Source organism: Odocoileus virginianus, chromosome 30, assembly GCF_023699985.2.
Source record: "Odocoileus virginianus isolate 20LAN1187 ecotype Illinois chromosome 30, Ovbor_1.2, whole genome shotgun sequence".
NCBI lineage: Eukaryota > Metazoa > Chordata > Mammalia > Artiodactyla > Cervidae > Odocoileus > Odocoileus virginianus.
Genome location: NC_069703.1, coordinates 5,339,179 through 5,356,676, shown reverse-complemented (window position 1 = coordinate 5,356,676; position 17,498 = coordinate 5,339,179). Strand labels below are relative to the sequence as shown.

The window sequence follows — 17,498 nt, the reverse complement described above, 5'->3', positions numbered from 1 at the left end:
TTTAGTGAAATGTTCCCTTGATATCTCCAATTTCCTTGGTAACCTCTAGTCTTTCTCATTCCATTGTTTTCCCTTATTTCTTTTCATTGTTCATTTAAGAAGGCCTTCTATCTCTCCTTGGTTTTCTCTGCAACTCTGCATTCAGTTGGGTATAACCTTTCCTTTCTCCTTTGCCTTTCACTTCTCTTCTTTCCTCAGCTATTTGCAAAGCCGCCCCGTTGTTCCATGTCTGGTTCTAACTACTTTACCTTATTGCGTTTCTTCTTCTTTGGGGTGGTTTTGGTTACTGCCTCCTATACAGTGTTATGAGCCCTCATTCATAGTTCTTCAGGCACTCTATCTACTAGATCTAATTCCTTGGATCTGTTTGCTGCTACCGTCACTGTATAATCATAAGGGATTTTACTTAGGTCATACTTGAATGGCCTAGTGGTTTTCCCTCTTTTCTTCAACTTAAGCCTGAATTTTGCAATAAGGAGCTCATGGTCTGAGCCACAGTCAGGTCCAGGACTTGTTTTTGCTGACTATATAGAGCTTCTTCAAGTTAGGTTGCAAAGAACATAATCAGTCTGTTTTCCATATTAATCATATTATCATGGTTAATATTTTAGTTACATTAATTAATTAATGCCCATGTGTAGTCATCTCTTGGGTTGTTGTAAAAGGATGTTTGCTGTGACCAGCATATTTTCCACACAGAATTCTGTTAACCTTTGCCCTGCTTCATTTTATACTCCAAGGCCAAACTTGCTTGTTATTACAGGTATCTCTTGTCTTCCTGTTTTTGCATTCTAATCCCCAGTGTTGAAAAGGACATCTTTTTTGGTGTTAGTTCTAGAAAGTGGTGTAAGTCCTCATAGAACCAGTCAACTTAAGCTTCTTTGTCATCAGTGGTTGAGGCACAGACTTGGATTACTGTGATGTTGAATGCTTTCCCTTGAAAACAAGCTGAGATCATAGAGGTGTTTTTGAACTCAAACCGAAGTATTGCATTTTGGACTCTTTTGTTGACTATGAGGGCATCCCTGGTGGCTCAGAGGGTAAAGGATCTGCCTGAAATGCAGGCGATGTGGGTTTGATCCCTGGGTCAGGGAGATCCCCTGGAGAAGGGAATGACTACCCACTCCAGTATTCTTACCTGGAGAATTCCATGGACAGAGGAGCCTGGCAGGCTACAGTCCATGGAGTTGCAAAAAGTGAGACACTACTGAGTGACTAACACTTTCACTTTCTGAGGGCTCCTCCATTTCTTCTAAGGGATTCTTGCCCACAGTAGTAGATATAATGGTCATCTGAATTAAAGTCACCCAATCCCGTCCATTTTATTTCACTGATTGCTAAGACGTTGATATTCAACCTTGCCATCTCCTGCTTGACCATGACCAATTTACCTCGATTCATGGACCTAACATTCCAGGTTCCTATGCAATATCGTTCTTTACAGCATCAGACTTTACTTTCACCACCAGACACACCCACAACAGCATCATTTCCACTTTGGCCCCACTGCGCCATTCTTTCTGGAGCTGTTAGGAATCTTAAGCCCTCTGCTCTTCCCCATGGCGCACTCGACACCTTCTGACCTGGGGGACTTTTCTTCTGGTGTCGTGTCTTTTGCTTTTTCATACCACTCATGGGGTTCTCCAGTCAAGAATACTGCAGTGGGTTGCAGCTTCCTCCTCCATGGACCACATATTGCCACAACTACTCACTGTGACCTATCCGTCTTGGTGGCCCTGCACAGTGCTTATTAGTTTCAGCTTTATCATTCTTTTATATGTGGATATCTGGCTATCTCAGAAACATTTGCCCAAGAGACTCTTCTTTCCCCATTATATAGTCTTAAGTATCCTTTTGTGTGTTAGTTGCTCAGTCGTGTCCGATTCTTTGTGACCCCATGAACTGTAGCCTGCCAGACTTCTCTGTCCATGGAATTCTCCAGGCAAGAATACTGGAGTGAATTGTCATTCCCTTCTCCAGAGGATCTTCCTGACCCAGGGATCGAACCCTGGTCTCTTGCATTGCAGGCAGATCCTTTACCGTTTGAGCTACAGGGAAGTGCTTAAGTATCCTTATTAAAAATCAGTTGGCCACAAATGTATGGGCTTACTTCTGTACTCTCAGTTCTGTTCTATTCATCTGTATATCTATCCTTATGCCAGTACCATGCTGTTTTGATTGCTGTAGCTTTATAGTAAATTATCAACTAAGAAGTACAGTCTCCAACTTTGGTCTTTTTTTATAGATTGTTTTGACTATTTTGGGCCCCTTGAAATTCCAGATGAATTTGAAATCAGTTTCTCATTTATTTAAGAAAAATCAATTGGACTTTTGATAGTTACTGCATTGAATCTGTATGTCTTCTTTAATTTCTTTAAGCAATGTTATATATATTTCCGTGTACACTTAAGTCTTTCACCTGCTTGCGTAAACTTATTCTTAGATATTTTATCCTTTTAGATGCTCTTGTAAATGGAATTTTTTCTTCTTTTTTGGGTGTTTCTTGCTAGCATGTAGAAATAAAACTTAATTTTTTCATTCTTTTAACTTTGCTGAATTTATTAGCTCTAGTATTTTTCTTGTGGATTCTTTAGGATTTTCTATATAAGAACATGTTACCATGAATAGTTTTATTTCTTTTTCAATTTAGATATCTTTTATTTCTCTTTCTTGCCTAATTCTGTGTCTAGAACTTTCAGTACAATGTTGAATAGAAGTGGCAATATCAGATGTCCTTATCTTATTCCTGATCTTAAGGAGAAGGGTTTCAGTCTTTCACCAGTGCATATGATGTTAGCTGTATGTTTTTCATAAATGCCCTTCTATTCCTAGTTTGTTAAGTATGTTTATCGTAAGAATGTTAGATTGTTTCACATATATTTTTATTGCATCAGTTGAGATGATCAGGTGGTTTTCCTCTTTTCATTTTTTTAATATGGTATATTTCATTGATTGATGTTTGTGTGTTAACTGCTTTTGCATCCCTGAGATAAATCCCACTTGGCCGCAGTGTATAACCCTTTTAATGTGGTGCTAGGTGCAATTTATGATACATTTACTGTTATGGCACTTATAATTAATCCTTTGAGAGTATGATGAATGCTGTGGGCCCTCTTTACAGGGAAAAATAAAATGTGTACATACATACAAAGTTTACTTTCTATTATGGATTTTGGTATCTTCAAAAATCCACCCTTAAGGATCTAAGAATTTGAGGTTTAGAAGAATTATTTAAGATCCTAAAGCAGGTTTGCTCCTAACCATAAAGGGGAATACTGGTTCATTCATTCACCTCTTTTTAGTCTTAACTCTTAAGGAACTTAATTATTTTGTTTTGTTTAAGGTTATGTTTAATTTTATTTCATTTTAAACTAGTTAAAAAATTAATGTCAGCCATGCTCTGTATTAGATGATACACTCTTGGCAGTTTAGGAAAGTTCACTTTTTAGTATCACCGTAAGCTTCCAAATCGTGGTTTGCTGAGAGCCTTGGTGTAAGGGCATTGCCTTCCTAGTGACCCCTGTAGCCCCTCTGAGTCTGGTTCCTGGGAGACTCTTGCCTTCCTGGTAGGAGGTAAGCATCGGCTTTCTGACTTTCTAGAACTTCTCTTCTCCTTTTACTAATTTTGACATAAGAAATATTTTCTTATGAATCTGTCCCTTCATAATCCCTTATACCATGATAAGCTAGTGAACACCTTGAAAATTCCATTGTTGATTCCTTTGTAGTGGACATTGTGTATGGACATTTACTTTCTTTGCTATACTGGTGTACAACTTGTTAACAACAAAGGTGCAGAAACATTATGAAATGAAGATAAAAATTTAATAGAAACTGCTGTCATAGCCCCCATGGTCAGAAGGGCATGTTGTACTTAATTGTTTTTTCATTAGGAGGAATGAGTTTGTGATGAGTCATCTTTATAATCAGTGACATGATAACCATGTGTGATTATCAGTGAAGTCTGTGGTCAAAGAACATTGTCTATAAAGGACTTTTTTAGTTCCCTAAGGATCATGCTTTAAGTATATATGGTTCCTGAAAGTGACAACTTGTTGAACTGAGAAGGCTGATAGGAATAGCTTAATGTAATCTTCAAGGGATCCTTGTGAGGAGAAGCAGTTCTGAATGGTAGAGTAAGGATCTTCAGAAGTCTTCTCTAAAATATAATGAGAACATTGGAGAGAATTTTCAAAATTAAATTTTTTGGCATTCTGAAAATCATCTGAATGTTTTGAAGTACAAGAGGAGCATTTGTTCAAGAAACAACTAGTTGAATCTCAACTAGAATAACAGGTTTTGGCTTCCCAATGTTTTAACTTACCTTATTTCTAACTCCCTAGGCCAAACTGCACAGTAGTTTTGAAAACCAAAAGCTTTATGACCAAGGAGACTTAGAAAACCAGCAGCTTGACAGCTACAAACATGAGCAGAATGGATTCCCAGCTCCCTGCAAAGCCTCATACTTAGAGAATTGCCACTGCTTGATGTGTCTGGCTGCTCTCTGGAAAGGCCCAATTCATGGAACTTCTCTTTATTTCACCTAGCTCAGAGCTTAATGAGAGCAGATCGCGGTATTGCCAAGATATTTGTCGAAAGTAATCACTGAGCTTCCCTAATGGCTAGACAGTAAAGAATCTGCCTGCAATGTGGGACACCTGGGTTCCATCCCTGGGTTGGAAAGATCCCTGGGAGGAGGGCATGGCAACCCAACCCCAATTCTCCATGCCTGGAGAATTCCTGTGGACAGAGGAGCCTGGTGGGCTACAGTCCGTGGTGTCATAAAGAGTCGGACACGACTGAGTGACCAGGCACACACAGCAATCAATCACTGGTAACTGTTTAGCATCGTAGCTGCCTGAGGTGGCGATAATGCTGGGGCATGTGAATGGCTTGCTGAAAAAATGTAAAGAATAATATGCGGGACTTGAAAAACCTTAACATTCTAGGGACTCTATGATATATCTAGGGACACACATATACAGGACTGTGTTATACCCAGCAAAGACCTGAGAAGGCTTTCATTTTTCTCATCTCTCTGATCTTGAGTCTTTGGGCAAACAGCAAGTGAAGGCTGAGGTTGAGTGGTAAGAGGCTTGAGTGCTCAAGGTGTGATCCGTCATACACACAGAGCCCGTTAGCAAAGTCTGGTTTCAGCAGTATGTGAACTGAGAACTTCCAGAAGTACAAGCTGATTTTCAAAGAGGCAGAGGAACCAGAGATCAAATTACCAACATTTGTTGGATGATAGAGACAGCAAGGGAATTCCAGACGGACATCTCCTTCACCGACTATGCTAAAGCCTTTGACCTTGTGGATCACAACAAACTGTGAAATCTTTCATCAGATGTATATTTACAAAACTATTTCCTGCATATTAATGTGCGAAGCACCGATACGACCCTAACAGATAATGCAAAATCAGGCAAGTATGCAACGGCTATATGAACATTATTTACATCAGTTGGAGTATATGTGAATGCTCTTTGTAGTGACATTGCATGACTGTTACTTCTGCTATTGCAGGAAAATACAAAGCCTCAATATGATGAAACAATGCAGAGCAAGTGAAAGTGAGATAAAATTTAATAAAACTAGCTCTATGAGGTGCACGAGGTGAAAAATTTGCTAAAACTCATGTTGTATAAATTTAATTCGATTTGCCATACTTGATGGCTCATTTTATAATCAGGGAAAAAGTGAAACCAGTGTGAATTATTGACGTCTGAGTCAAATGAACACTTGTTAGTGGATTCTTAGTTAACTTAAAGAATCTTGCTTTAAGTTATAGGTTCCTATGAAATAAACTATGCTGTATAAAGCTAAGGAACAACATTAATCGAAACTAAAACTTAGGAAAGATACCTTTAGAAATCACAAAATGAATGTAAATATTAGGATATTACCAAAGAAAAAAAGATCTTCTAGAAAATTAATAAACGTTGAGAAATTTCAAAATAAAATTTAGATGGATCTAAAATTTCTGGAATAATATTTTAAAATGTAGATACCAAGATAGAGATTATGATTCCAAGAAACACTGGATTTTAAGAACTAGGAATTATTTCACAATTGTTTGAAAACATAACTATTCAATAGCTCCAAGTAACCAGAGCACAGTAGAATGGAAAAGAATCAATCTGCTGACCAGGAACTCTATAAACCAGCCACAGTTCATCAAGACAGATGTATGCAAAAGACCAAATAGTCCATGAAACTCATAATAAGCAGAATTAATCACGACTATGGTCTCTTCGGGAAAAGGCAAAGGATATCTGTATTTAGCATATCCCTTTAAAGGGTGCGGAACTGGTATTGCCACGATATTAGCAAAGAACACTGAGCATTCCTAATGAGACATAAAAAATACTCAATGTGACATGGTCCATCTGGTGAAGATCCCGAGAGGCATGACAACAACCAATTATTAGATCTGGACAGACTTGTACATCGTGTAAAAGAGTCGACACGACTGATGAAGCACAAAACTAACAATCCTAGGAAACATGTAGGCAATCTACTGACATGAAATCAGCGAGTAATCTCGGGACACATCAGAATTTAGTGAAAAAAGAAAAATAAGAAATGGGAGAAACTTAAAACTTTAACATTCATAGGGATCTAATATACTAGGTGAAAATACAGAGCTCTGTTATAGCAGAAAGAACTAGAAGGCTACATTTACAAGTACTCTATCTTAAATTTACAAAAGCAACCGTCAATGAAAATGAATGATAATCAAAAATGCTCAAGGAACCTCAACAACATGCCCGTTAGACAAAGCTGGTTCAAGCATTGTGAAAAGATTCAAAGATACTCATTATCAAAAGGCAGAAAAACCAGAGATCAAATTACCACATTTATGTGATAGGCAGCGGGATTCCAGAAGACATCGCATCAACTGCTTGAGAGGTGTGGAGAACAAACCCTACCGTGGATTGGAAAGAAATATAGTACAACCACTTGGAACAGTCGTGAGAACTGTAAATGGGTAAAAGCAAGAACTGCCAATGGACCAAGCAACCCATTCATGGATTCCAGCAAGGAAAGACAAGGCATAGAGAAGTCACACCCCTATTTATCATCTGCAGAGTATATTAGGCCAGCATGATAGCAATCGATGCCATCTGGAAGATTGGAGAGAACTGTCACCTAAATCCATGAATATTACTCAGAGTAAAAAGCAATTGACTAAATCAGTTCTGATGAGGGTGAAAAGGAAGGCAAATTTCCTTAAACCATGTTGCCAGAAAGATAAGATCATTACAGTTTGTACCACTATAATATGTCAAATAGAAGGAAACAAACTGAAATGCAAGCAGATAATCCAGAACTCAATGATAGAAGACTGTGGACATGATGAGGCCTTAAGTTAAAGATTTTCATTGGAAGAGAAACAGTTATGAACTAGGGAAACGATCACTACACCAAGTTGCATGAGACAGTGCAACTGGGCACGGAAGACCCAAGGGAACGTGAAGATGAGTGAGTGGGTTCCGGAGGATATGTACCAATGCATTGTGAATTCATTCAATATGAAAACAACACTGAATGAAATGTATTAGCTCCAACTTAATAGATGGGAAAAAATGAAAGTACTGATGCAAAGAACAAAATGTTCTAAGTCCTAAGACCAATGAATCTCCATAAAGAACTGATCGACTGAAGAATGGTCCATATACTATTGTGGACTGTGTGGGAGGCTCTGAATTTGGACGCAGAACAAAATAGTAAATTCGTGGAAGAATTGAGCCAACTGAGAATAGGCAAGGAGATGGGTAGGCACAATACTGGGCACCGATGTGAATGACGCTTGGATAGAGCCATGATTCCGGATTGAGGATGAGAGAGAGAGGCAACAGGAGGTGGTGATGCACGACGATGGACTTGAGTTGACAACTCCGTGAATGATCAGGGTCACAGAGGGTTGGGTCATGACTTAGCAATGAAAAGGTAGCATGCACCTTAACTGAAACAACGACCACCGTTTTCTTGTAACTTTAACGTTTATGCAAAGTCTTGATAATGTTTGCAAGCTTTGTGCATAATACTCACATTCATTCAGGGTCAAAGATAACTATCAATTTCATCAGTCATAGTACTTTAAATCCTTAACATCTGGTTTTGCCATTCTCTGAGCTAAGGTGATTTCGGTCTCGATTAGAACTTTGCCTAATTAGAAAATTTCCATTATTTTCTAATTTTTTGCTTAGTTTAGTGTTTAGAAAATTGTGTATTTTCTAATAATTTTATTCCTTCCACATTTATTTCCTGGGATGCATATTTAAGATGCATGTTCCCCCATCAGCTTCAGCATCTTTGTTACTCTGAAGTAGAGTTCATACTGAAACTGTCAAGGTACATGCTTAATTCTTTGATTTCAATGACGGTTTTAAAAATGCATGACATTAGTGGCCTAGTTATTTCCAGTTGTGATTAAGAGGTTTACTTCTTTTTGGTGAGTGGCTATGCATATTTTAATACTGTTGTGAGCTCATGTGTTTAAAAAATGTATGTGTTTTAATGGATTAAGCTTTGTTAACTTTCAATTTTACGTTTATTTGCCAATTAATGTGTATGTTTTTCAAGCTTGCTAAGTTTCTTTTAGTTTCAACTGTTTAGTATACACTTGTCGTGGTTGTTTTTTTTGCTTTATTTTTCTAAATTGAAAATGTGTTATGTGTGTCGCTGCTGTATCTTTATCTGTATCAGCATTTTTTGCTATGTTGCCTTAGGGTTTTGTAAAGTTTCTTACAGGCAGAAACTTGTTTTTGTAAGTAATTTTGGGGTATACAGTCTATGGGTTGAAATTGGTCCAGTTAGTTACTAAGGCATTCACCCCCATCTTAAGGCGCACCCTATATTAAAAGGTGGTTTTTGCATGTACAATCCTTGCCATCCTTGTCGAGATACGGTGACATGGTTCGTGATTTACTCTTGCTTTCTATCTGTCATTGATCTACCATTCTGCTTTGTGCCCGACCAATGCTGTTGGGATGTTGACTTTTGTCTAGAGTAATGAAGTCAGGCAAGAATAGTCCTGAATCCAATTTTCTTACTGGTTTTTGGACTTGTAAAAAGTGTTGTTGAATATCATACAAATGATAGCATTTTGTCGTAAAAAATTCTTTATTTTCTTTCTTTTTTTGATTATGGTTGTTGATTATGGACTTCTTTTTATTTTAATTTAGCTATTGTTAATATGCTGCAACATGAAAGGGTATATCTTCATTCTTGTGTCCCTTGTTTCTTTACAGTTGTTTTGCATGATTTTCAATGTATAAATGTGTTGTTTTCTAGTTGTGAATTAACTTATTTTATTCTTTTTGTGCAATTGTCAAGGATATTTCCTTAATCCTTATAAGGTTTATTTTAAGTATATGAACTGAAGAGACTTGTTAAATAGTAATAACTTTGACTTAGGTTGTTTTGAGCTCTATCTTCTTAGGTTTAAGTTTAGTTTGTTTTTAGATGATGGTCCTACCTAAAAGTTAAGATAAATAACTTAGTGTTTGTTTGATTTAAGGAAGTTCTTAAAGCCTGATTGTTATGGAATTGAGCATCCAATGAAACAGTTTTTAAATATATTTTCTGTAATAATTGCATTTGACCCAGCTTCATTACCATTTTGGGCTTTCCATCAGAGAAAGCCAGGGCTAAGCCGTGGCACCCGTTCTCCATGCAGATGTTTTATGTGAGCAGGACATTGAAGGAATCGGGGCTCATCAGGTGTAGCTTGGCTTAGCTGTTAAGGGATGTGGGTTTACTATCAGTCATCTGTATTTCCGCATTAAGAAGAATTCTTTGAATCAGATCATCAGGAAATCCCAAGGATTTAAAGAGTTTGTAACGACGATTTAGCCAAAATGAAAAGACCATTAGATTTTAACATTTTGTTTAGACTTTGAATTGGTCTGCGATAACCGTATAGGCAAATATTAGATGAGTTCTGTCTGTCAACTTTAGTTACTCACATTTTACTGGTTGGCTCAAAAGCAGGTGTGATGATTTCAAGGAACCTGAAACCAGTAATAACAATCGTTGACAGATCAGCCAGATCAGGTACATGGTGGAAGTGCTCCCGGATAAGACATGGCAACCACCCAGTATCTTGGCTGGAAGCATGGATAGAGGGGGACCTGAATGGGGTTAAAGAATCCATGGCTGATGCATTTCAATGAACACAAAAAATTGTAATAATGTTATACTATAGCAAAGCTAATGAAAAAAAAAATGTATGATGAAGTGTCAGTCATTTTAGCTATTTTGTACTTTGAAGCCCAATGGAAAACTGGAAAAGTCTTTGATCGACCATTATATGTTGCCTCACTCTGTCCTATGAGGTAATCCATCGTAGCTTCATTCTTTCTGTATTTTTCCTAATGCCTAAACAAATCGTGTCAGTCAGGGTGTTTTCATGATCTATATCTGTTCCATACGTTGGACCTGTGCATGGAGTTAGTTAATTAGTCCTCTAAGCAGGATTGATTTCCTTTGGATGACGTTATCCTTGCACCAGGGACTCTCATAGAGTCTCCCAACGATCACAGCAAACCTTAGGCTAACCTTCTTTATGCGTCCAACCCTCACATCCTAATGACTACTAGATAAACCATAGCTTTGCAGACCAGACCTGATTTTAATAATATCCGCTTTTCTGAGCGCTGAGGCTTGCATGCTTTCTTCCAGTAGCAGCGTTTCTAATTCAGGCTCAGTACCCAAGAGTGATGTTTGTAGTCGCCCATAAATAGTTGAGTGTTCCATTGTTCCCTATCATTAGCAAGTGGAGCTGGTTTCATGACCTTAAATTCTTGGATGCATCGTTTTACAGGCACTTTTCAAATCCCATTAACTTTCTTAGATTTTCTTTCCATTTTCTTGATTTGCTTTTTCTTTGGCTTCACATTTCATTTAGATTTACGTCTGTGTATGTGATTTTAAATTTCTGCCTGCAATCTGATTGCCAAGCTTTTCTACACTTTCAGCATGTTACAGTTGATTATTGCATGATTTAATTTAAAATGGATGCATTATACCTCATTCCATTCCTATTTGTAAATCCTATGTTAGAAATTTCCAGGTATTTTAAGCGCCTATATAATGAATACAATTTCTCAAAATATAATTATCTAGACTCAAGTCTCTGAAGAATGTTTCCTCTAGTTTATTTGAGATCCCCTACTTTAAGGCTTTGATTGTTATTCAGTGTTTAGCATGAATGTAATGTCTATTTGGATATTCTCTTTATTTCTTTCCTATTTGAGTAATTTATTACGTCCCTGCTTCTTCGAATTTGAACATCTTCAAGGTATTTTAATATGTTTTAATATTATTTTGGAATTTTGACATTCCATTTACTATGAGGGTTTCTCTTGTTGGATAGTTGATGTTCTTGCGATTTGCCGGTTTCTTGGATGAGAAAGCTTCCTTTTGCAGGCTCTGGTGTGTGAGCTTTTCAGATTTGTCTGGTCTTAGCTGCTTCACATGGGATCTCTTTAGATTGATCCACTGTCCTGCATTGAATCCAATCTTGACACTACCATCAGGAACCACAGGGTAGTTTATAGAGTTTCGTAGTACCGACTTTCTTCACTTCAGAATGTGAAATCTAGGTGATATCACTATTTGTTGGTCTCTTATTCTGTCGTCAATATAGGAATATTCAGTTTGCTTTCTGTCTTAACTCTTATATCTTCACTTTACTGTGCCAATACATAAACTGCCTGTGGCGTAAAGATCGCGCAGCAGGAACTCAGTCACCCTGTGAAGTCTCCGATACGAAATGCATACTTCCTATCGCCTGGAAATTCAATGAATATGAGGATCTAGACTAGTAGTCCATCTGGTGTTTAAAGTCAAGAACACAGACGATAGATGGCAAACAGAAATTATACGTTGCATTCTAACATCTGGGAAAGAAATAAAAAATAGAGTTCAGTTAGTAATCTTTGTATACGATCTTTGCAACCGCAAAATTAAACATGTAATCCTTGATCAAATGTACAACTTCCTTTTTCTAAAATTATCAAGTTTTTTTTTTCAAATGATGTAATTGATACTTGATCCATCCAATTTATGTTTTGTATCCCTTTCTCTTCTGCCTTTAATGTTTCCAGCATCATGTGTGCAACACTCGCTTTTCACTAAGGTGGGCACTGAGTATTGGGATACTTACATCTTTGAGTCATTCATTTTGATATTAAATGATTTTTCATTTGGACGATTTTTGATTTTGAGCAGGATTTCAAGAGTTTCTCATACAATTTACTCAGGTTCAAACATATTCTTTGCACTCTTGCTACTTCTTTATTGTCAACCTTCACATCCATATATCATGGAAAACCTAGCTTTGTGTTATCTTTTGTTGGAAGGATGCTTTTTTGATAATATTTGTTTTAGTCTTTGAAAGCTTTTTCAAGAAGTAGTTTCATACTTTCATGGCCAGTCCATTGGTAATATTTTTGACAGAAACTTAAAATCTTCATGTATCATTTTTCCAATGCATATATGTTGAATTGTAATGGGGGATTCATTTTAAATTTGTTTTGTTGTGATTTTCAGCGTCACATTATTCACCTCTTTCACTTTCTAGATCTTTACGTCCCCTTACGTTCTCTAAAGGTTAGAATTGGAAGAATACAAGGACTTATTGATATTTCTCCCTGCAATCTTGATTCCAGCTTGTGCTTCATCCAGCCTGGCATTTCGCATGATATACTCTGCATTTAAGTTAAGTAAGCAGGGTGACAATATACAGCCTTGACATCCTCCTTTCCTGATTTGAAACCCGTCTGCTGTTCCATGTCTGGTTCTAACAGTTGCTTCTTGACCTGCATACACATTTCTTAGGAGGAAGGTAAGTTGATCTGGTATTCCCATCTCTTGAAGAATTTTCCACAGTTTGTTGTGAGCCACACTGTCAAAGGCTTTGGCGTAGTCAATAAAGCAGAAGTAAATGTTTTTCTGGAATTCTCTTGCTTTTTCTATGATCCAATGGATGTTGGTAATTTGATCTCCGGTTCCCCTGCCTTTCAAATCCATCTTGAACATCTTCAAGTTCTTGGTTCATGTACTGTTGAAGACTAGCTTGGAGAATTTTGAGCATTCCTTGTGAGCATATGAGATGAGTGCAATAGTGTGGTAGTTTGAATGTTCTTTGGCATTGCCTTTCTTTGGGATTGGAATGAAAACTGACCTTTTCCAGTCCTGTGGCCCCTGTTGAGTTTTCCAAATTTGCTGACATATTGAGTGCAGGACTTTCACAGCATCATCTTTTAGTATTTGAAATAGCTCAACTGGAATTCCATCACCTCCACTAGCTTTGTTCATAGTGATGCTTCCTGAGGCCCACTTGACTTCACATTCCAGAATGTCTGGCTCTAGATGAGTGATCACACTATCATGGTTATCTGGAATAGAGAATCAGTTCTTATTCATTTAATCTAAAATGTATACTGGATATTTCCCAGCACTGGATAATTCTTGGAATATGATAATTAAGAAAGTATCTTCTGTGTTCTTATCTCAAAGAACACAGACTGATAGAGTGGATTGACTATGACAGTGTATCCTCATGGACCAGATTTTCTAACATTGGTGAAAGAGGACATACTGAAAAATAGAGCTTAGGTGAAAATACTTTGCATAATAGCTGACATATAATGGACCGTATAAATTTTAAAAATGTAATCTTGATGAAAAATGTAAAACTTGTTTTTTTTTCAATAAAATTTATTCAAGGTTTTTTTTTTTAAAGAGAAAATGGAAATATATATGATCATGAATGTTATTGATTGTAGTATGATTTTTCTGTTGGGTTATATGTTTATGTCTATATGTGTGCACACACTCCTGTGTTTACACTAGAAGGGAGAGAGGCACTGAAATAGCCTGGGAATCTGAATTCTTTGAGTATATTTATGTTTGATTTAAATTGATGTCATAATTCCATTTGGAGCAGATTTCTTTGAGTTGATGAATATTCAGTACTTGGAGTTTTAAATACAATTTTAAACTCAGATTCAAACTAGTTTTCTTGTGACATCTTTTGCTTTGATTTTTTTTTTTTTTACAGTTCCTTTATCAGATATATCTTGAATTTGTGTTTTTTTTTTTTCCCTGGAGGTGCTTTTGTGATGGATAATACTTGTGGTTTTTAGTATCTTTGGACAAGGTTTATGGATAATGTGAGTTAGCTACAAGGTCACTTTTTTGGGCCATCTCCATTTGGTAAATAACAACTCCTTTTGAATGAGTACTTAATAAATTCACACTGTAAGTAATATCTTCAAGTGTCAGGATAGGTAGATTTGTAAGGGAAACTTCATTTTTAAATTTGTTACTGTTCCTGTATTTTTCTGTCACATTAGGCCAGATTGAAGCCTCTCTTTTCTAATCATTAAAGTCATGCAAGTTCCTTCTGAAAAGCTAGAAAATATGGAAGAATACAAGGACATTTAAGTCTGCCTGCATGCATGTGTGTGTGCTTGGTTGTGTCTGACTTTGCGACTCCACGTACTGTAGCCTGCTAGGCTCCTCTGTCCATGGGACTCTCTAGCAAGAATACAGGAGTGGGTTGCCATTTCCTCCTCTAGGGAATCTTCCCGATTCAGGGATCTACCTCAAGTCTCCCGTCTCTCCTGCATTGACAGGTGGGTTCTTTACCACTGAGCCACCTGGGGAGCCCCTTAAGTCTTCCTGCCAAACAATAACTGCTCTGAATATTTTGAATATTCCTTTCACAACTTTATTTTTATAAATTTCATGTGTGTGTTTAAAGACAATTAAGCTCATGTTATACATATAACTCTGGCCTTCCCGCATAGCTCACTTGGTAAAGAATCTTCCTGCAGTGCAGGAGACCCCGGTTCGATTCCTGGGTTGGGAAGATCCTTTGGGGAAAGGATAGGCTACCCACTCCAGTATTCTTGGGCTTCCCTTATGGTTCATCTGGTAAAGAATCTGCCTGCAATGTGGGAAACCTGGGTTCAGTCCTTGGGTTGGAAAGATACCCTGGAGAAGGGAAAGGCTACCCACTCCAGTATTCTGGCCTGGAGAATTCTATGGACTATAGTCCATGGGGTTGCAAAGAGTTGGACACAACTGAGCGACTTTTACATACATATAACTTTGCAGTATGTTTTTCCACGGATTATTAAGATATCATGAGCACTTCCTGTGTCATTAAACATTATTTGGAAACATAGTGTAATAAGTACATAACATTCTATAAAATGGCTGTGTCATAATTTACCTGTTCATCTTTTTGGATACTTTTCTAGTTTCAAATTATTGTAGTTCATGAGACAATGACCACTGAATTTATATAATCTATGGTGCCACATATATCTTGACCACACATCTTATTTTGCTTATTAAAACATTTTTTCATGTATAAAATAATCTGTAAAAAAAATAATAATCTGTAATTTTCTGTTATTTATGGTATCGCCCACCTTGTACTGCAGAAATTTTTCTGTACTGTACTGAAAGTATTCTTTACTGAAGGAAGTTGTTAAATTAAAAAAACAAAGGCTTTTTAAAAAGAGATTATTATTTACGATGTTTATACATAAACTCTAAAACAGATTAGAATGTAAAATGACAAATCCTGTTAATAGCTGTTCATAATGGAAATGCTTACAGATCCTTAAATATAGTTTGGTAGGGAAGGGCGGCAGTGAATCAAGTTGTTACAGTTTGTTCCAGGAAAGGCATTTTGGATGAATGCCATCTACTTTTACAAATATGTCTTGTGATTTTAGTTTTATTTTAGTTTTATCTACTCTACTTTCCCAAACTGCTGAAGCTGAAGCAAATGTATATAGTACAATAAAAGGAATTGACATAATTTAAATTTCTTTAGTAAAAGGCAATTCTTTTTCTCCAACATTGTTACTTGAATTTTAATGAAAGTGCTAAATTGAAGCCTGGTTGAGTCATGTTAGATAAACTGGCTCCAAGTGACTTCTGAGGTTAGTTCATCTAGCCAACCGCCTTCCTAGCGATTGTCATTAGTCTACTTAATATTCATATTTGTCACCAAAATAAAATTCTGAAAACTTGTTGAAATAATTCAGTGATTTAGCGTCTTCTCTATTGAGAATAAAGGCAGCACTTGAATCTGAGTTTGCCAGTAAAGAGTGAGTCCACTGTGCCAGGCACACTGTCTCCTTGCTTTATATAGCTTTACCACCCTCTCAGAATTGTTCTGGTCATACATTGTGATTGCCCCCGTGTTATAAACGGGGATGAGTGAGCTACAGTTTGTGGAAGGTTACTCCCTGGCCAGTGTCACACAGCTAACAGGCATCCGTTTTGGCAGCAGAACCCGTGCTTTTCTGTGCTGCCTTCAAGCTGTCAGAAAGTTCTTAGTCATATAAACTCACTAAATGAAAAAATGTCTTAAACTGGATTAAAAATGTTAAGAAAACATAATTAACAAGTTTAGTGTGTGACATAACTTCTAAGCAACACAAAACAAACTTAGATACTTAAAGATGGCTTTATTCTCTTTTTAAAAGGGACCATAATTACTTTGGAGCAAAAAAAAAAAAAGAACAAACACCCTCATTTCTCACTCTTCCTGGCTAGAAATCTTGACAGCTAGGAGTGCAGTTGCTGTTATTGTGAGTTTGTTATGTGTACAGATTCATGCTCCCAAATTCTCCATTCCCACCTTCTATAAATACCATATTTAACTGGGAAGAGGAAAAGTTATTTTTGGCAACATTTGTAGAGCAAAAGTAGCAACTCGGGGGGGACATGAAGGGATATACTGACCTGAAACAGAAACTGTAGGAATATGCCTAGTGTTTAGGTTCAATTCTCTTTAGAATGTGGGTCTTCAATAAGAGAATTATTATTCAGATTTTACTAGGAGATAGGAAAACTGCAAAATGAGATCTGTGTCAATGTAAATATTTATGACTGAAATAATGTACTGATATTTTGTGCTTCTTATTACTGTTGTCATAGCCAAAAATAGCAATCAGATAGCTGTTTAGATATCATTAGATAGCTGATAGGCACCCAATGCTAAGAGGACCAGGTTGCTTTCTTGAGAACAGCCTGAAACAATAGTTTCATGTCAACAAAGATTCACAGATAGGGTATAGATATTATATCTATACAGTAGATGTGGTGATAAAAGCTCATCACTGAATTCTCAAATATTAAAACTCAAGGCTTTCTTTGCAAATTGAAAGATACAGATTTACAGTGAGTGAAACAAGGACTGCTTTTTGCTCCTGAAAATAAACTTCTAGGAAATTTTACTAAAATATTATTCTAAGAGGTGGTACAAGCTAAAAGAAAAGATGGTCAATTCAATGTAACACATAGATTGGTGCATTGCTGACAACGTAGAGTGAGTTATTATGAAAAGTTAAAGATGTTAGTTCAGACATTCATTCAATAAATTGTTTCTGGCCGCTAACCTTTGGAAATGATGTTATAGAAAGCCACTTTTTAAAATCAAACTCTGGGCTAGGAGGCTC

At 36.9% G+C, this 17,498-nt stretch overlaps 1 protein-coding gene across 4 annotated transcripts in view; it reads left to right on the top strand.

Annotated features, from left to right (window-relative positions):
- HECW2 (HECT, C2 and WW domain containing E3 ubiquitin protein ligase 2) overlaps positions 1-17,498 on the top strand; it is a 420,734-nt gene that overhangs the window by 219,554 nt on the left and 183,682 nt on the right. The window lies entirely within an intron of this gene.